We start from the raw sequence: 21,395 nt of genomic DNA, 5'->3' as shown, positions 1-21,395 counted from the left end.
TAGTGCTCCATGAGGAATGAGAAATATCCAGTTGGTTATCGGAATTCGCCTTATGTTGTTCATTATGTTTGAAGCAGTTTACACATTTGTAGTAACTTGACTCGCATTCGCTGAATTCATGACATTCTGCACACCTGGGGCAACAAGCAGGAGCAGTACAATCACTCGCTTTGTGACCGTATTCAAAACAATTATAGCACTGGTTTAGGTTTATGCTCTCCACGACACGACAGCGACACCATCCAATATTCAAACGTTGCAGTTTGATTAGTCTTGCGAGTGAGCTCGCGTCTACCTCAATCAGTGCAGTCATCGGATTGGATTTATGCTTCTCGTTTTTCGTCAGTCGAACGACCTGCATCTCAAGGTCGTGAAGTGATACATTTTGTTTCTTGATCATGTCAGCCAAATCGTCTTTAGTCACACTTTCATCGAATCCGATTATTTTCACACGTGGCTTGAGGGCATTTTGTATCTCAACGGAGTATTTCTCGTTCAATCCTTTCTTTGCAGCAGAGACCATCCTTAGAGCTTGCTCTCTAGTTTCGCATCGAATAAATGCTTCCCCTGACTCCTTGAAGCGAACGTTTTTCACGGCATAACTGACCGGATCGAGGTTCTGTTGAAGGTCACTTTTCGTTACTTCGACTGGTTGAGGTTCGAGCGGCTTGAAAGAAATTGTTTGCTCGATACGCATTATCGCACCAGACTTAGAGGCTAGACTACCTGACACCACAGCAGGGTCGGGCTGAACAGGAGTGAGCCTGATATTGTTCACGTTTTTAGCCAACCTCGGTCATCATCCAAGTTATCGTTTGAGCATAGCATATCATCAGTTGCAATTGGGGTAATCGCAGAGACGGGAGTACTTAATCCTTTTTGGTGTGCGGAAGAAGAGTTTACCAACGGAGCTGATGGAATACTACGTGTGCTACGAGCGACGTCTGCATAAGAAGATCTTGCAACCACAGTAGTAGATTTCGACTGGAAGTTAGAAACTTACTTTTCAATGAGCTCTTTAACGCGCGACATCAAAGAGCTTTGGAGGATGTCGAGTTGGGATCTAACTGTTTCACTCAGTTTTGTGTCGAGTTCTTCGATTGATTTGCTCATAGCAGCCACCGTAGCTGCAATCTCAGTGGAATCATTTTTCAGTGCATTCAGATCAATTTGACTCTTTCGACAGTCAAAACACATCTACTTCAGCCCCACATTTTGCCTTAAAGCAGTCACTGCTGAGGAGTGTAGGTCGGAACATTTCGCATGGAAGATCTTGTGGCAGCCACCGAAGCAGTAAACCCGATCGTTTTCAGCAATAATCTTCTGTATGCACACGCTACACAGTACCGACGTCATTCTGGCGAGCGGCCCACCCGCTGCCCTGCCGCGTGGTCTTCGCCCTAAAGTGGGCCTTTATGATAAAACAATACTGTTCCAGCTGAAGACGTTGTTTATCACTTTAGTTGATAACTTCACACGAGAAGAACTCTTCCAAATTTGATCGCACAGATTCACGAACAGTGTCTTTCGAAAGGAAATTTTGTCAACTGCACAAACGTACAAAAACTTTTCAAAACCATGAGCTACAATAACTTTAAAATGCTGATGAACACGTAACCCTTAAATTTGAAAACTAATCTATTACCCTATTACTCACGGTGTCTGCTTTATAAAAATTTAAGATGTTTAAAAAAATTAAAAAATAAGTTCTTTTATATAATTACCTATTCTAAACTATTCAAAACTCTCAAATAACCAATAAACACATTCTAAAAACATTTAACATTTTAAATTTTAAATAATACAAAAATGGAAGGACGTCAATATTTGAAAATAAAATCTTTTTAAATTCTTCTTTTTTTTCAAGAACTTTGATTTTTAAATTATTTTATTAACATTCATTAAAATCCGAATTAGTTATAGTAGATTTGAAAACTCGTTCTCGATAAGTAATTTTCTAGCTTGGCTTCAATTTCTGTCAACAATTTTCTCCTAATGTGCAAAAAACATTCAAACATCGCAAAAACCTTCCAACTATACTTGCAACGGAGACCACCTTCCATCGGTGGTGGTACGGAACAACGATACTGAGGCGACTGTCGATTACAACTAATCAAATATTTACCCATCGCAAAATGGGCTACCACCTACGAGACGGTAAATATTTGGAACGCATAGAGATGGTAACTGACTTTTCGGAGGGTCGTCCCGGGAAGAATCCTTTCAAGAGTTTCTCATGGCGCGGTGGTTGTGTTGGCAAACCATTGTTGGGCAGTCGAGGAAAGGTGAATGGGTTCATTCATCGTGGTAGGCTCTAGTGGAGGTGGATTCTTGACCAACAACAAGAAGTGCTGACATGAAAACGAAGCAAAAAAAAGTCTCGGACAGGCGGGCGAACTTCCTTTGTTGGAATCTGAATCCCGCGTGTTTCGGATGCATATTCGAAAGGTTTCTGATGTTTTTTGTGAAAGTATTTTTATGGTCACGAGCAGCAGCAGTAACGGATGGAATGGAGCAAAGGATAGCCAGGTAAGCAGGTAAACTTTTGCAATTTCCTGGAAACAATGGGATTCTAGTAACAAGCAAGATTACTTTACATTCAAGGAGCACTTTTATTGGCTTATATTGTTGTCATTGTTCGCTACAATGGGAGTTAAAAACAAGGAAATGTGCTTTTCCCGTGGGCCATTACTGTGATAGAATGCTCGAAACGTTTCGGAAAAAAATCCAAACAAGGATAAATTTCACATTATCTGTTTGGAAAACTTAACACCAAACTAAATTACGACAATGTGAGTAGGGTAATTCTGTAATTGTTGAACGATTGAAATTTTGGTTTTCATTTGATTTTCCGTGCATAATTCCACGGTAGTAGGAAAACAACAAGTAAACGTCTAGATCCAGACATTCTTCACACTTTCCAATGAATTTGAATTCCATTAGGTTGCATTTCTAAGAGAAAATAGAACCCTGCTTCGTCTTTTTCTTATTCTTCTCTTGATGGCTCTACGTCTCCACTGGGACTTGGCCTGCCTCACTTCAACTTAGTGTTCTTTGAACATTTCCACAGTTATTAAAATTTTCCCAACTGGAACGGGAATCGAACCCGCTGTCTCGGATTGGCGATCCATAGCCCTAACCACTAGGCTAACTGGAGACCCCTGGGTGGTGGATCCCATAAGATATCAATGGGATGTGCCACTTTATGAATCATCACCTATAGCACACATGTGCCTATAGTGATGTAAATGATTTATTATAAAACACTCGAATAAAACATACACAGCAAAAATTTCTGAAAATTACACCCGACGTAAACAAATTTGACATATAAGTTTCTATTCCATCTCACTGAATTTAACATTAAACTTCATACTGAGAGCAAGCTGTAAATTTAAAAATTGATGGAAAAATGTGTGTGATATGACGGGGTCCTTTTGTTACAGGTGATATGATGTAACATTTTTTAACTGTGTATTTTTGCATTTTTTTTTCGATAAATTTAAATAAAAAAAATACAAATTGACGTTTTCAGAAATATAATTTTTATTTATTTTTTGTTTTTTTATTTCTATGTATTCTTGTTTTCATTATGTGGTATTATCAATTTTCACGGTGCCCCCACAGACCGTTATTATAAAATAAAAATGTCCATCAAAACTAAGTTCAGGGGTCGAATCCTGGTGCCATTCTGCACCTCTGGGCAAATTTTTAAAATAATCCCTAGGAGGAATCTCGAGAAATCTCGATTTGAAGTTTTATACTAATAAATTTCAAGGAAATCCATGTTCAGATTCAACAATATCGTTTAAATACCTACAAAAAAAAATGTCCCCAAAGTATTCAAAGTTGTTTCAAACCAGTAAATATTTACCAATGCAACTTTTATTATACATATTTACTACTCACCCAACTCAATTAACTGACTAAACTGACATAAGTATGTTTTTCTAAGTCATGCATCGGTTTTAACGTAAGCATTAAAAGCGATTTTCCCTATTGTTTTATGAACATATTACACATCCCAGTGTTATACATTAAAATTTTCCCTAATTCTACAGCATGTTTACTTTATTACGAGGAACCAACCCTCCGAAGACCACAAAGCGATCTAAGATATGTGGAAAAAGTTATTGACTGAAAACCGAATAGCATGGAAGCGCTGTTTAACATTTAAGGAATAACAATCATTGTCATTTTATCGATCGGGTAAGGCTTCATAACTTTTTTCCATGAACTTCGCATCGTTTTGCGGTCTTCGGAGATCTAATTCATCGTGAAGTTTGCTACAGAAAATATTCATCCAATTATTTTTAGGGACCAAGGGGTGACCCCAAGCGATATTTCATTGAAGAAGTAAATTTTCTGATAAAATCGTCTGAAAAACTAAGAATAACGGGCGCTAAAATATAGTTCTCCCGATCGACCTGATATTTTGCGCAGTTGATATGGGACCAAAATGGAACTCAAAAAGTATACAAGAACTAAGTTTTTTGCATTTTTTTATATTTTCCCATATAAACCGTGTCCCATGTTATTACATATACGTCGTAGTTTCCTGTTCTTCCAAAATTGATGTACTATTAGATCTTTATTTAACACATATTTCTCAGTAATTTTCTAGTGTTCATGTGCAAGAATATGTAGCATCTTTCATTAAAAAAAATGTTCAAAATTCTAGGCAAAGCAAATCAAAGATAACACAGTGCAACATTTTTTTTTTGTCTCAAGAGCAAACTTATGTGTCTCTGACAGATTTTGGGCCGCTGAATTCGAATCTGAGCTCAGATTTGCTCCAGCACGTCACAATTTTGAGCTATACCTCAATTTATAGGGCAAAATATGCGATTTTGGGCTTTTTTTTACCGCAAGCCATTAAGCATGGAAATATATTTTTTAAGCAATCAAAGGATAAATTGGTCAATTAACATCTAAATTATTGATTGATGCAAAATATTTCGTTTTACCAATTCAAATTTGATAGATTTAAGCATTTTATTTCAGTATATAAACTTGCATGCAACTTTTGAAAGGTGAATTGTATGGGGAATATCGTACCCAACATAAATCGCTTAAAACTATCAAATTTGATTTAGTAAAACGAAATATTTTGCATGAGTCGTTAATTTAGATGTTAATTGACCAATTTATCCTTTGATTGGTTAAAAAAAATATGTCCATGCTTAATGGCTTGCAGTCAAAAAAGCCCAAAATCGTATATTTTGCCCTAAATTAATAAATAAATAAATTGAGGTATAGCACAAAATTGTGACGTGCTAGAGCAAATCAGAACCCGGATTCGGATTCAGCGGCCCAAAATCTGTCAGAGACACATAAGTTTGCTCTTGAGACAGACTAAAAGTCAATTTTTGTTACGCTGTGTAATCGTACACACCGTAGTTGCTACTCCGTGATTGACCAGAGCAATTGAAGTTGCACAGAGAACCAATGAAAGCAAGGCTTGACACTAGCTAACCATTCTCAATGTGCACAATTCGAGAGTTTAACATTTGAAAGTCAATAACGGCGCTGGCCACGTCCTTACGGTCATCGGATAGATTATGTATCGTACTCGCCCCATATAGGAGCGATGCATTTACAGCAAGGAACAATACAATTACTAAACACTGAGCGCCCCTGTTCAAAATGCTAAGCAAAAAAAGTATAAATTTGTTTTCGACTATTGTGACTGAAAACGTTATTCATTTTAAGAAAACTGCCTTCAAAGACCTACTCCAGTTTTTCTAACCCTAACGTTGGTAATCAAAAGCACACATGACAAGCAATGTTTTTTGCATCTTTTTTTCTCACTTTTGTACACTGCCACATGTTTGGTAAGTCAGTTTAATCAGTTAATTGATTTTGATGAGTAGTAAATATGTATAATTGAAGTAACGTTATTAAATAAATACGGGTTTGAAACAACTTTGAACACTTTAGGGAAAGTTTGTGTAGGTATTTAATCGATATTGTCCAATCTGAACATGGATTTCTTTGAAATTTCTTAGTATAAAACATCAAATCGAGATTTCTCGAGATTCCTCCTAGGGATTATTTTAAAAATTTGCCCAGAGGTGCAAAATGGCACCAGGATTCGATCCCTGAACTTAGTTTTGATGGACATTTTTTTTTATAATAACGGTCTGTGGGGGCACCGTGATTTTATTTAATTATTATACCACAAGGAGCTATCAAAAGCACCACTACTGCTGAAATTTTATCAATCTAAATAAATAAAAATGGATTGGTGTTTGTATGTCACGAATAGGCTCGGGAACGGGTCAACAGATCGACATAATTCTTTCACTGTTGCATTCGTGTAGGGCTCGGACGTCTTCGTACGAAAAACAATAATTGCCAAAATCGACCGGGAAAGCAATAAAAACGGAAAAATTTGAAAATCCAATTTGTTGGCCCTTTTTTTCCAGAACTGAATGTCAAGAAACATAGTAAGCAGGCAGTACGACGTTTGCCGGGACAGCTAGTTTGTAATTAGGTTTGTAATAATTTCATTTTGAAGTGTCATGGAACTTTCAGAATCAATCAAATGTGAAAAAAAAATCAATATGTGAACATCTTTCTTTTTGTGGAACATGGAAGTGTTGTTTCACTGCATTTTTCCACAATTTATCTCAATCTTCGAATATTCTATGGAATTCATTGTATCCTCTTTAACATTTTGATTTTTCCATTTTTTTAAATTTTTGGAGTACAGAGGTTTTTTTTTTAATTTCCAAACAGATATTTAGATTTCCAATACTTCAGTTGCATGTTCAGTTGAGTTTTCGATTCTAACAGCTAGTAATTAAAAGTAAATATTTCAAAAATCGTATTAAAGTTCTTTCCAGAATGTTTTCCATCGGTCTCCTGGTCTGTATGATGCCTGCTGCTTTTCGATACGACATTTTTTATTAACGTCACTATCACAGAATACTTCCGCATATTGTCGATTTTGAGCAAGTAGATCACATCTCAAAATTGATTATTTTTCATATCTTGATGAAAAGTTATGGAAAACTATGTCACTTTTGATCTCATTAAGACCCGTTCCGAAAAATTTAAGTAACGCAAGATTAAGACATTTTTTATTGCGACATTTGCACCCATTTAGACTCGCCCCGAATTCGTTATTATCACAGTCGAATTTCGCACACGACTTCACAGCGGCTAGCGTACACAAGTTCGTTTGAGTACGTGACAGGGGCGTCGAAAGCACAACATGTAAACAAAATAAGTTTGATTAGTCTGGAATGTCGCTGGAAAATGGTGATTCAGTGGATTCTCAAATTATCACGGTAATCTAAACATTGATGAGAAACCCAATATAAATTTTGTGCACACTTCTTAAAGTTAATCAACTTTTTCAATGGTCGTTCAAAAATGGTCATCCAAAAATCACGTGAAATATAGTGCTTCAAGCTTGTCTCAAGACAAACGCATGGTAATGAATGATCCATCATCAGCTCTATGCGTATCTAAGCTTACTGAAATTTTCCACAATACATTCTCAACTAACCATTTCTGAAAATTTCAAAATTTCAGCAGAAATCCAAGATTTTCAAAAAATTCGGTGAAATCATTCCAATTAACCCGGAATCATCAAAGTATTGCAACAATTATTTTCTGTTTGTGATTTCAAATCATTCAAGAAATCGAAGGCTTGCTTTATATGTAAAGTTTTTTTTGCCATGCATAAGTGACCCGATTTTGTCAGCCCCTTTTCGGAATACATTTTCTGCTCTCCACAAAAACCGAAACAGTTTTTCAAACTTTTTATCCCTTTATGTTCTGCATTTCAGCTGTAGTTTGATGATAAACAATAATGAATTGGTTGAAGTTTGACTGTAACAACGAGATCAAAAAGTTTGTCGCAGAGTGGGGCTGACAAAATCGGGTCCTTACTGTATTTGACATATTTGGTTCAAAATTGGCTGAGTTATAGCAGAAAAGTGCCAAAAATAGGAGCATCTCGGCAGGGATGGTTCCACTTCCCTATTTATGAAATTCTTAAGAAACTCTATTCATGAAATTCTTCAAGAAACGAAATTTATTTGGATTTTGAGAAAACATGGTACTGAAAATTTTTCACAACTTTGCATTTAATTTTTTTAACTGAAAGTTTTTCTAAAATAATGAAAATGCTCTGTAAAGAGATGTTGGTGCGCCGCGACATTTACGAAAATTTCAAAGGGCGCTGCGATAGCAAAAAGTGTGGGAACCTCTGCCCTAGAAACTCACTGGAACACACCTGGAGCGCTTCTAAAACTCCCTGGAACGCGTCTGTAGCCCCATAGAACGTCCCTGATAGCTTCCGAGACGTCCTGGAATACCTCATGAACACCACCTTCTGAAATCCCATGGAATGCCCCTGAAATCCATTGAAACCCCCTGGATCTCTCCTGAAAGCATCCCTGGAACATTCCTGGAACACCCATGGGACCCCTTGAAAACACTTAAGCATCCCTGGAAATTCCTTGAAAAACTCTGGAACGCTCTTTAAATCCTCTAAAACCCCCTGGAACACCTCTGGAAAACCTCTGAAACCCTCTGAAGCCCCCAAACATTCCTGATACCCCGTTGAAGTTCCAGGAATGCTCGTGAAACCTCCTGGAACCCTCTGGAACGCCTTTGAAGTCCACTGAAAGCCCATGAAGCTCCCTAGAATACCCTGAAAAAAAAACCGTTGACTACATTTGAAGCTTCTTTAAATCCCATGGAACGCCCCTGAAACCCCCTCGAGGCTCCTGAAAGCCCAATGAATACGCCTGAAACGCCTCTGAAATTCCTCGAAATGCACGAAAAAAAAACTGGTCGTCATGCTAACAGTTTAGGCTTTGTCAGTGTTCAACAATTGGCTTCTTTAGTGGTGTTAACTACTTACTTACTTTCAGTCCTGGGCACCCACGGTGGTGCAGAGGGCCGAATTGAAAGATTTCCATCCTGGGCGATTGCCAGCCATCGCCTTGACCTGTGACCAGGTCAAATTTCTGTCGATTTGCTGGATTTCGTTGTTGAGGCTGCGCCGCCATGAGCCTCTGGGTCTGCCTCTGCTGCGATGTCCAACTGGGTTCCAATCTAACGCTTGCATGCAGATTTCGTTTCCGCTCCTGCGTAGAGTGTGGCTGACCCACCTCCACTTTCGCTCCCGAGTTTCGGTCGCTATCGGCTTTTGATGACATCGACGATGGACTTCCAGGTTGGAAATCCAATTGATTGGCCACCATGCACGAATTATATACCGCAGGCATCTATTGATGAAGACCTGCAGCCGTTGCGTCCACTGATACACACCAGGATTCACTAGCATATAGCAGCACAGATTTCACGTTCGCGTTGAAAATTCGGGATTTGGTGCGTCGACAAATCTGATTGTTTTTCCATACATTTCTTAAACTCGCAAAAGAAGCCCTCGTTTCCTTGATCCGTGCACATATATCGATCTTGGTGCCGCCATCGGCCGCCATTTGGCTACCAAGATATTGGAAGCATTCAACATTCTCCACTGATTGCCCAGCTACCGCAAAGCTGGAAGGGTTGACCGTGTTTACATCCAAAGATTTGGTCTTGTTGACGTTGATGGTAAGACCTGCCGCTGAGGAGCGATTGGCAAGATCATCGAGCTTGCTCTGCATATCAGAGCGCCGTTGAGCTAGGAGAGCAACGTCATCAGCCAGTTCGAAGTCATTTAGGTGTTCCATGGTAATGGGCATTCCACGATTTGGTTCACGGTCTATCGTACCTACCAGGATCTCGTCAATTACGATGAGGAACAGTAGCGGTGATAGTATACATCCTAGACATGGGCAACTCACTCGCGAATCGACTCAAAGAATCGATTCGCGAAACCGAGTGAGTGAACCATGACTCTTTTCAAAAGAGTTACGATTCGCTGACGTTCATTACGATTACGAAAAGAGTATTACTTCGACTTAATCATGATTTGACGAAGAGCATCGCAATCTTTGACAATATTTTTCATACTTATAATAGGTATGTGGCCGGCTCGCACCAGTGATTCGATTCTTCGGTTAAATAAACGAAAACCTGCCAGACGTTAGTGTATATTGTCAATGTCCGTACCATGCAAGTGAATTTCATCGAAAACCTGGTTGATTTGTATGAAAAGGAGTCGGCTCATATCGAGAATCGACATTTCTCTTCAAATCCCGAAAATGAGTTACTGAATCGATCAAAAGAGTCGACTCTTTTTTGAGAGCGAATCGGGAGCGATTCACTCTCAAAATTGAATCAGGTATCCCATCTCTAATACATCCTTGCCTCACTCCAGTAACGACCCGGATGGGATCGGACAAAACACCGTTGTGCAGTACTCTGCACAAAAAGCCCTGTACTGTGCTTCAATGAGACCAATGATTTTCGCAGGGAGACCCTTGCGCCTGAGGGCTTCCCACATGTTTCCGTGATTAAGACGGTCGAAAGCTTTTTCGTAATCAATGAACACCAGGTAGAGAGACTCTTGAAATTCATTGATTTGCTCCAGGATGATACGGAGCGTGACAATATGGTCAACACAGGATCGTCCGGCACGGAATCCTGCTTGCTGCCGTCGGAGAGTTGCGTCAATCTTCTCCTGTATCCGGTTAAGGATCACTTTGCAGGGACTTTGAGAAAGATACACAGTAATATGATGCCCCGCCAATTATCGCATACAGTCAGGTCACCCTTTTTGGGTGACCTTTACTAAGACGCCTTGCATCCAGTCGGCCGGAAATGTCGCGGTTTCCCATATGTTGCAGAATAATTGATGCAGTAGTTGTGCGGATATTACGGGGTCAGCTTTGAGCATCTCAGCTGATATGCGATCGACTCCTGGGGCCCTGTTCGATTTCATGCTACGGATGGCTGTTTCTATCTCCTGCACTGATGGAGCTTCGGTGATGACACGGGTAATGCGTTGAATCCTTGACGGATCATGCTGAGGTGTTGATGGAGTGACCGACACTTGAAAAAGGTTTCCAAAGTGCTCGAACCAGCTTTTCAACTGGTCAGCCGGGTCGGTCAGTAACTGTCCAGACGTGTCTTTCACGGGCATCGTAGCATTCATCTTAGTCCCACTAAGGCGACGTAAAATATCGTAGAGAAAACGGATGTCACCGATTAGGAGATGATGGTCGGACGCAATGTCGGTGCTACGTTTGTTCCGCACATCAAGAAGGCTCCGTACCCATTTTCGGCTGATGCAGATGTGGTCGATTTGATTTTCCGGGACGCCATCACGGGAAACCCATGTCACTTTGTGCACTGGTCGATGAGGAAAGAGCGATCCCCCAATCACCATGTCATTGTTGCCACAAAACTCTGCAAACAGCTCTCCGTTTTCGCTCATTTCTCCGAAACCATGGCGTCCCATGACGCGCTCATAGTCCGAGTTGTCGGAACCAACCTTCGCCCTATGAGGATCTTGATATCACCTTTCGGAATCTTGTCCACGACAGCATTCGGTAGACTGTAAAAGATCTCTTTGTCTTGCAATTGGGTAGCGTCGGTTGGCGCGTAACATTGGATCATGGTAAGGTTTCGAACCCATGTTCAAAACCTGGATACAATTATCCTCTCATTAATAGGATTCCACTTCATGAGCGCAGCGTAGGCGTGAGCGCTGAGCAGGAAGCCAACTCCACACTGAATGAAAACCTCATCCCGAAACCGACTGATTTGTCCGACCATCCAGTCCAAATTATCAAAATCGTGTTTTGGATAGACGAATCAGCCGTATAGTAATCATACTAAAATCGATTGCCGATTATCTCATTCGTGCATGAGTCGACGCACGCAGGCCGAATAGCAGTGTTGCTGAGCAGCGATCGAACTGGCGAAGCACGATGAATTTTACTCGGCATTGGCATGATATTCAATGAACAACACATTTCTTCATTCGGTAGCTTTGTTCGTAATCGGAGAATGAACCGAAAGCCCGATCGTCCTAAGGTAATTCATTCCCGATCTATGGATCGTTCAAAATGAAGAGCAGTGCGATTCGCAGTGGCTGCTCTTCGTGAAGAGCAAGAAAAACATTCATTGCGATCAGGCGTCGACGCGGCGGCACCATCAATAAACCTTCCCCTGTTTGATGCAGGCATGGTTTGATTGATCCACAGCAAAGCGCTGAGATGCCGTGATGCTTAAGTTTTTTAATTATTGAAAGAAAAATGGGCCTACATTACAGTGGAAAACAGATCATTTTTGCAGTATGACACTCCACCGCTGACTTGGCCAAGGCGAACCGAAATGAAAACAAACTACCGTCCTGAATCGAGCTTTAAACAGCTGTATGCTTTAAACAAGTGTTTCCATTTGCGGGTTAAAATATGCATTTTTTCTCGCAAGCTGATGCTATTGCATATAAATCCACAGTTGTGTTGTGTTTGAAATCTCTCTCTCTCTTCTCTCTCTCTTCTTGGCGTAACGTCCTCATTGGGACAAAGCCTGCTTCTCAGCTTAGTGTTCTATGAGCACTTCCACAGTTATTAACTGAGAGCTTCCTCTGCCATTGACCATTTTGCATGCGTATATCGTGTGGCAGGCACGAAGATACTCTATGCCCAAGGAAGTCAAGGAAATTTCCTTTACGAAAAGATCCTGGACCGACCGGGAATCGAACCCGTCACCCTCAGCATGGTCATGCTGAATACCCGTGCGTTTACCGCCTCGGCTATATGGGCCCTTGAAATCTCTTATAATCTTTTCATCGGAAATTGAGAGCTGTGCCAAACTTAAGTACCTTAAATTGTACGCAATTTCAATATGTACGGTAGTTGCTGTTGTCAAAGTTCGCACCGAGCAGCGCCATCGCCGACAGCACACAGACCGTAGTGGAATGAATGCCACGATGAATAGCGTTTGCTTCGTTTGCTTGAATGCTTTTCAATGTGGTCGTGTTGATTTATTCGTTCGTTCCTTCATTCGCGTTGCTTGAATTGTATTCACGATGCGAAAATAGCAAATGAACAGCAGCGAATTTTGGATCGCGAAGATGCTTAAATGAATGCTCGTGAAGAAGATCCATTGCAACATTGCCGAATAGTCTATTTTACGAAACGACAACAGTGTTGATATTGATATTAACACTCACGGGCTTGGGCGCAACCTCCTGTCAAATTTTCATTCATGAAATGAGCGATCAGCTGATCCGAAACGTCTCGTAAAATGGCTCATGAGTATTAGACACATTCTACCGTGACTAACGTTTTGACGCTTTTTGGTCGGTTTTTTTTTCACTTTAATTCGTAAATTCGACCGTAAACCCTCGAATATTTTTGCATATTCGGATTCCTTGAAAAATTTCAATAAGTTTAATCTGTTGAACCTTTAGCTTTTATTGGAAAAGTATGTTTAAAATGGGGATAAGTAGCGTGACGTTACAACGTTTTACCGTCACGCTACTCATTCCCATTTTTAACATACTTTTCCGATGAAAAATAACTGTTCAACAGATCACACTTATTGGAAATTTTACATGGATTCCGAATATGCAATAATATTTGAGGGTATACGGTCGAATTTACGAGTTATAGTGAAAAAACTGACCAAAAGACACGGTAGAATGTGTCATTAGTTGCAAAGCAAAGACAACACAGTTGTGCCGCACATATGTGTCGATAGCGTAACCACCCAAGTAACAATTCCATTGCTGATTGGTTTTCTTTGATTTTTATTAGAGTTTTATTCCAGTAATAATTAAAACTCACAGTTTTATTACTACTTTTATGAAAACCATTGATGAAATGTTTTATAGTATAGTTGAAGATAATCATAAAGCCAGATTTCAAGAGTAAACAAAACTCTCCGATATGGAAACCTTCTGGCATTCATTATTACCACAATAAAACTGTTCAAACTCTCAACAGATGGCGATCCGTTCGATTAGTAACGACATCTGTTGGTGGAAAAACAGAAACTACGACACTGCTAGGTTTATTGCGGTCATCATAAAAGTAAAATTGCTTTCGTTTTATTTTCGCTAATTATGGTCGTCGCCATATTGAACAATTAGCTGACGTAAATTGAAAATAGTTGATTTTGCTCAAATAAGCAGTGAATTGATAGTTTGCCGCAATTTCCATAACATGCCCACATAAATAAACTCTCTCAGCTGAGTTTTCTTGTGATTCGAGATAGTTTTACTAAATTAACAAGTTGATGTATTTCACTCCAAGATGATAATATTCACTGTTTTCAAAGCGCATTAATTCTATGTTTCTGCAACCCCAATATTCACGGTAAAATTGAATGCGCATAGGCCTACCAACACAATAACTACTAAAATAACACTTTGAAATGATCGCTTTCTACTTACGAATAATGAACTTTACGTGCCGTCGGAGAAGCTTCTCTGCATCTTGAGCTGTCATATTTTTTGTTGAAAAAAAAAACAACAACAACAATCATCATAACCTCTTTTCGAGAATGGAAATTTAGGTTTTAAAACAGTTTTATTGCTACTCTTAATGTGGTTTGCAAAACCACTCCGAGAGTGGTCCACTTAGCCGGAAGATGCTCTTAAAGAGGTTATCAAGAGGTTATGATGTATAAATCAGTTTTATTGCAAGTTTTATAGAATTGGTCATGAAGATCTCTTATAGAGCCGAACAAAACTTAAAATGTTACTTGGGCAGTTCCTTGATCGTTATACTCGCAACATTGGCGACTCTCTAAAATAAAAACTCTCATTTTTGGTTAACACCCATGCCGCACAGGGACTGTGTTGGAAACACACATTTTTAAAAATTGCTCGTACGATCACATTTTTGCAAAATATCAATATTTTTCGGTATTTGAAGGTGGTTTATAAACCCAGTGAGGTTGCCATGTCGAAATTATTGCATAATACATGCTCATGTGTGCGTACGAGCAATTTTAAAAAAATGTGTGTTTACAACATAGTCATTGTGCGCCGCGGCAAGGATGTTTACTAAAAATGTGCAGGCCGAACACATTTTTGAGCGTAGCCATTTTTTCATGGACGTTCGCATTCATATTGGACATGTCGCGTTTTTGGAAAGGAGTACCCGCGAAGGTACTCCAACGCTCGTTTCAATTATGAGATCTAATTTTGTGTGTGAAGTTGATCAAACACCTTGCATCGTTCTATATTACTTCAACAATTTATTGCACTCTTCTACAAAAATAGAATGAAAGAGAAAGATACCATCATTTCTCCTATGTAATGTGAGAATGTTAGTTGTTGGCAAGATTGATTGCCCTTATTTAGATATAATTGAGTAGCATTTCTATTATTGTGAACCGTTTCGAACAATTTCATCAAATTTCTTCTTTTCATAAAACTCAATTTTGATACAGGAGATTCCAACATCAATCGCTAAAAGACTCAATCGTTACTGTTCAATGATGGTTTAAGAGGCAGAATGTGGGCGATCGATGTTACCAAAATAGCATCATGTTCTCGTCTATTTCCCCCCAATTGCAGAGAGTCTTCTGTGCAAGCAAAATCCCCGTTTTTTTCTCACAAATCATAAATCCTTGTTTGTCAAGTGTTTAAGCCCCTTAACGGCAACAACGGGCGGCGGCAACGAAAGTAACTCCAATTCTGGTAAGCTATTTTTGTAAAATTAGGATCACCTACCTGCTGAACTTTTTCGCCCACAGACAACAAATTAATCCTCTTAAGCTGCGGTTCAGCCGAATCTTTTTCCACTTTTGTTATATACACATCAAAATCCTGTCGTACCGTTTTTCACCGCACACACCGATGTTATCTCTCGAACAGCTCCCACTCACTAACCGCAAAACATCCTTCGTGAAATCCGATAACTAATTGTGACCTCAGGATTCACCTTTTTCCATCCAGCAATGTCCACCGGAGCAGTAAACTATCGGTCAACGATCGCTGCTGTCGGCTGTCACTCCAACTTGCCTATCTGTAATCTATTTGCCAACCAAATTTTCCATCAACCTCAAACTCACTCCCACCACAGCGGCTTCCTTTTTCGCACTTCCTTCAGAACACTAACCCCGCTGACTGCTGACAAAGAAACACGAATATCGTAAAAATTAATTAGCCCTCTCTGATATCACTTCTTCCTGGTCGTCAATCATCGCCGAAACTCCCACTAACTACAGCTGCTCACTTACCGGCTGGATGGTTAATTCGTTCCTAATGGCTTTCATAATTCCCTCATCACGCAAATGGTTATCCACTCGGGGGTGTTGCGAGGCTTCCAAAATAGCACTGATCCTACATAATTGCCGACAAAACCATACTAATTCGAACTTTTTCGCCAACCGTGCCAATCGTATTGCCTTTTATTAGCAATCGGAACAGTAATCTACACCGCTACTAAGTGATTCAGAACAACTGACGAGCCGTGCCCATCTACAAGGATACATCCACACAGTGCTTCACCATAATCCAATCTCAGACCTCCTGCCAGACGTCCCGCTGCGCACCCACACTCACCCCTCTAGTCAGCGATCGAAATGCTCGAAGCCATTACAACACGAATCATGCAAATATCCTGTGGTTTTCCACGCTGCAGCAAATCCGAATCTGCCGCCTGCTTTTTTTGGAAAGGGGCCGTTTGCCTTGAACCGAAGAGCTTCACAGCTGAGCGCCAACTGAACTCCGGCTCCGGGCCCGGTGGCACAGTTTCCCATTCACGTAAAGGTGCTTTTCCACCGCTCGCTTTTCCTGCCAAGCGCCGCTTTAAACTGTTGTCCTTGTGCTGGTCGTCGTCGTCGCCGTCATCATCGTCGTCCTGAACAACAACGAACGGCGGATGCCGGGAGAAGGATGCGTTCGCTCCCAAATTTAGTCCAGATTCCCGACAGATTGCGAGAGCAATCCCGACGCGCTCGTTCCGCAACGGGGAGCAGAGGCGTAGCAATTGAACCGAATTTATGGGAAACATCTATTTTTTTCATCTACCTTTTTCCTTTTCAATCTGTTTTCTATCTTCCATCTTCTATCTTCTATTTTCTATCTTCTATCTTCTATCTTCTATCTTCTATCTTCTATCTTGTATCATCTGTCTTACTGCCTTCGGCAAAATCTCTCAGAAGAACGAAAGCATTCGAATTTTTAAGGAGTTGTTTTTATGGAAACTCTTCGAAAATTCTTGTCTTGGCTGACCGGTAAGGTAAGTCGAAAACTGTTGTGGAAATTTCTCAGGCAATTATTCTGAAAAGTTTCTAAGAGTTTCCTTGTTTAAGTACTTACTTCGCATATAATTTGAGGCCTCATTTAGAAATTTCTGTATGAATTTCTTCGGCTACTATTTAAAAAAAAAATATCAGGCGATTCCTTTGGGAACTTATTTGGAAATTTCTTCGAATTTTTGTTTGCAATTCTCCGGGCTACACTTTTATGATTTTTTTTTCTGAATTACTTTGGATATTTTTGGTAATTCATTGAGCTATGCTTTTGAGGATATCTTGAGCATTTTTTTCCAAATCCTTTCATCAATTTATATAAAATCTTCTTCATCGGTAATTGCGATCATTTGCTTTGGAAATTACTCCGGATTTTTTTTTTCATTTTTTTTCCTTTTATTTATTGGATATACCTATCAGTTTTTACGCGTATTTCGACAAATTTCCTCAAATTCAGTTGTAATCTAAGGATGTCCAATAGCCTGGGACACTGTTTTTATGGGAAAATATAAAAAATGCAAAGCTGCTAGCTCCTGTATACTTTTAAGTTTCATTTTGGTCCCATATCAACTATGCAAAATTTCAGATCGTTCGAGAAAACTATATTTTAGCGCCCACCATTCTTAGTTTTTAATACGATTTACTATGGGAAAAATGTATTTCTTCAAAGAAAAATCGCTTGCGGCCACCCTTTGATCCCTAAAAAGAAATCGATGAATGATTTCTGTAGAAAACTTTACGAGTAATCAGACCTCCGAAGACCGCAAAGCGATGCAACGTTCGTGGAAAAAGTTATTAGGCCTTATCCGATGACGAGATTTTATTACTTATTGTTATTCCTTACTTGTTAAACAGCGTTTCCATGCTATTCGGATTTTCGTCAATAACTTTTTCCACATACCTTAGGTCGCTTTGTGATCTTCGGAGGGTTGGTTCCTCGTAATATTTCCAACAGAAATCATTCATCGATTAATTTTTAGGGGTTAATGGGCAACCTGTGGCAATTTTTCTTTGAAAAGAGTGATTTTCCCCATAGTAAATCGTATGAAAGCTAAAAATGGCTGGCGCTAAAATATAGTTTCTCAGATCGAGCTGAAATTTCGCACAGTTGATATGGGGCCAAAATGGAACTCAAAAAGTGTACTGGAGTAAAATGTCGTTTTGTGTCCCACGCTAATGTCCAAGCAGGCCCGTTCACTGAAAAGGCGACAAGGAAGGGTTTTTTCTCATTTTGACAAAAGGTGGAGGTGCGGCCAGTGTATGGAACATTGTCAATGGGAGGTTTACACCCCCAAAACCCCTCCCTTGTGCACGGGCTTGCCTTCAAGGATAACTGAGAACGGCTGAAGGCATAGAGAAATACTGCAAGTGGTAAACAAAATACGTGTTTCTGTTAAAGGATCAGCATTGGAGGGCAGAATTTAAGGGCACAAAACTGCATCAACTTAATCAAAAGAAGTCGGTTCGAAAAGTCGGTACACTGACTCCTGGGATAATAATCTCTGCAAATTATTTGTTTTTATTTGTTAATATTTTTGCATTTTTTTTTTCAATACTTCTTTTCAGCATTCATTCGGCAATTTTCCTGGAAAATTATTTAGAAATTCCATAGCAATTATTTCATAATTTCATCCAGCAATTTCTTATTAATTTTTCTTTTGCAATTCCGTGGCAATTTCTCTATGATTTTTTTTTAAACAACATCTATAGCAGCGGTTTTCAGATCGTGCACCGCGGTGCACTTGGTGCACCGCGAAGCCACGACAAGTGCACCGCAACACTTCAGAAAAGTGCATGTTTTAGCTAAAATTTAAATTCATTACCTATTTCATGAAAAATAATTCGACTTAATTAGAACAACTGAACTATTGTAAGGTGCTCCAAGGGATTGAGAGTAATATTCCCATTATTCCAGCTGGCGAGTTAACCTTGAATTCAGAAAAACCTGTCTCAGATATTCGCGAAGAATCATGGAACAAGTCTGCCAAAATCGTCCTAATAAATATCATATTTTTCCAAGAACTCGTAATGGATGTTCACAAGTGCTTACCCTACAAGGCATCTGCAATGTATCTTAAATGAATGCGCTAAAAAAAACTCAGAAGAAATCTTACTAATATTTCTGTGGCTTTGCTTAACACCAGAGAAGGAATCTATCACTGATCTCGAAATCAGGTGAACACACAACTCCTTCCGAATTGACAAGAGTGCCTGGAAGGAATTTATCAAAAATATTGTCAGTATATGCCAAAGTTCCGAAAATAAAGCTGCCAAGTGACTTGCTAGAAATTTTTCAGAAATCCAGTAAAGGTCTTGAAAATTTCCTTGGCGATTTCCTAAACTCAAACCTACCTGTCCAACGAACGTAAATTCTTGAATTTTGGCATCAAATTAGCTCGTAGTTTGTGGAAAATAACGAGAATTGTCGTTTCTGTCCATTTTCAATTTGATTCCGATTCTGATTTCTCCGCAAATTCCAGTTTTAGAGTCGTTGAAGAGGGAAAAAGAGAGGTTACGAGACGCTACTGCTAGAAATTATTCAGTAGTCTTGGAAGCAAGGATGGGAACACTCACTTGCAAAGAGGTACATTCACTTGCTATTTTCTCAGCTCAGAAGCGTGCTATCAAGAAACGATGTATGGACGACTTTTGCCTTTTGGTTTTGTCTAAAAGTTTGCCGAATAGAGTGTGGGTCGCACACGCATACCGAAGTCGTGACAGAGCTGCGAAGGCAACTCTCCACGAGGTGAGTGTAAATTACACTCACCTCGTGGAGAGTCGCTTTTACAGCTCTGTCACAACTTTGGCATGCATGTGCGATCCATACTCTATTCGGCAAACTTTTAGACAAAACCAAAAGGCAAAAGTCGTCTATACATCGTTTCTTGATAGCACGCTTCTGAGCTGAGAAAATAGCAAGTGAGTCTAAATCTTTGCAAGTGAGTGTTCCCATCCCTGCTTGGAAGAACTTCACCGAGGTTCTTAAAAACAAAACACCACTAATGCGGCTCAAGTTCATTCAGTATTTATAAAGATCTTGTCTGAAAGTTTCCAGAAACATTGTGAGCAAGAAATATTCTAAGTCGAATAACTGTGACACTCCACTATGCTCCGATTAGTGATGAAAAAACGTAAGACAGTATCATGTCATAATTAGTGGGGGAAAAACTAATGACGAGTGTATGCACCTTGGAATTGCTATGAAAAATTCGACAGCTTTTTTGACGAATTTGAAATTGTTTTTTTCTTTAACAATAATGAACATGTGCACCGCGGAGCGATTTATTTCCAAAAAGTGCACCGCGAGCCGAAAAATCTGAAAACCCCTGACCTAAATAATAATCGGCGATTTTTTTCATACAAATAGTGATTTTTCCATAACTAAATAATACCTGAAGCAGTTATACCTGAATACCTGAATAGAGTAGCACGCTTCTGAGCTGAGAAAATAGCAAGTGAATGTACCTCTTTGCAAGTGAGTGTTCCCATCCTTGCTTCCAAGACTACTGAATAATTTCTAGCAGTAGCGTCTCGTAACCTCTCTTTTTCCCTCTTCAACGACTCTAAAACTGGAATTTGCGGAGAAATCAGAATCGGAATCAAATTGAAAATGGACAGAAACGACAATTCTCGTTATTTTCCACAAACTACGAGCTAATTTGATGCCAAAATTCAAGAATTTACGTTCGTTGGACAGGTAGGTTTGAGTTTAGGAAATCGCCAAGGAAATTTTCAAGACCTTTACTGGATTTCTGAAAAATTTCTAGCAAGTCACTTGGCAGCTTTATTTTCGGAACTTTGGCATATACTGACAATATTTTTGATAAATTCCTTCCAGGCACTCTTGTCAATTCGGAAGGAGTTGTGTGTTCACCTGATTTCGAGATCAGTGATAGATTCCTTCTCTGGTGTTAAGCAAAGCCACAGAAATATTAGTAAGATTTCTTCTGAGTTTTTTTTTAGCGCATTCATTTAAGATACATTGCAGATGCCTTGTAGGGTAAGCACTTGTGAACATCCATTACGAGTTCTTGGAAAAATATGATATTTATTAGGACGATTTTGGCAGACTTGTTCCATGATTCTTCGCGAATATCTGAGACAGGTTTTTCTGAATTCAAGGTTAACTCGCCAGCTGGAATAATGGGAATATTACTCTCAATCCCTTGGAGCACCTTACAATAGTTCAGTTGTTCTAATTAAGTCGAATTATTTTTCATGAAATAGGTAATGAATTTAAATTTTAGCTAAAACATGCACTTTTC

General features: G+C 39.5%; 1 long non-coding RNA gene across 1 annotated transcript in view; it reads right to left on the bottom strand.

The window, feature by feature from the left end:
* LOC115258700 (uncharacterized) overlaps positions 1 to 16,892 on the bottom strand; it is a 282,925-nt gene extending 266,033 nt beyond the window's left edge. Inside the window, exon 1 of the long non-coding RNA XR_003893769.2 lies at positions 15,605 to 16,892. This is a non-coding gene — a long non-coding RNA (uncharacterized LOC115258700). The remainder of the gene's footprint in view (positions 1 to 15,604) is intronic.
* Between the last annotated feature and the right edge of the window lie 4,503 nt (positions 16,893 to 21,395).

This window comes from Aedes albopictus, chromosome 2 (assembly GCF_035046485.1).
Source record: "Aedes albopictus strain Foshan chromosome 2, AalbF5, whole genome shotgun sequence".
Taxonomy (NCBI): domain Eukaryota; kingdom Metazoa; phylum Arthropoda; class Insecta; order Diptera; family Culicidae; genus Aedes; species Aedes albopictus.
The sequence above is the reverse complement of the archived record's forward strand: the minus strand, read 5'-3'. Positions and strand labels throughout refer to the sequence as shown.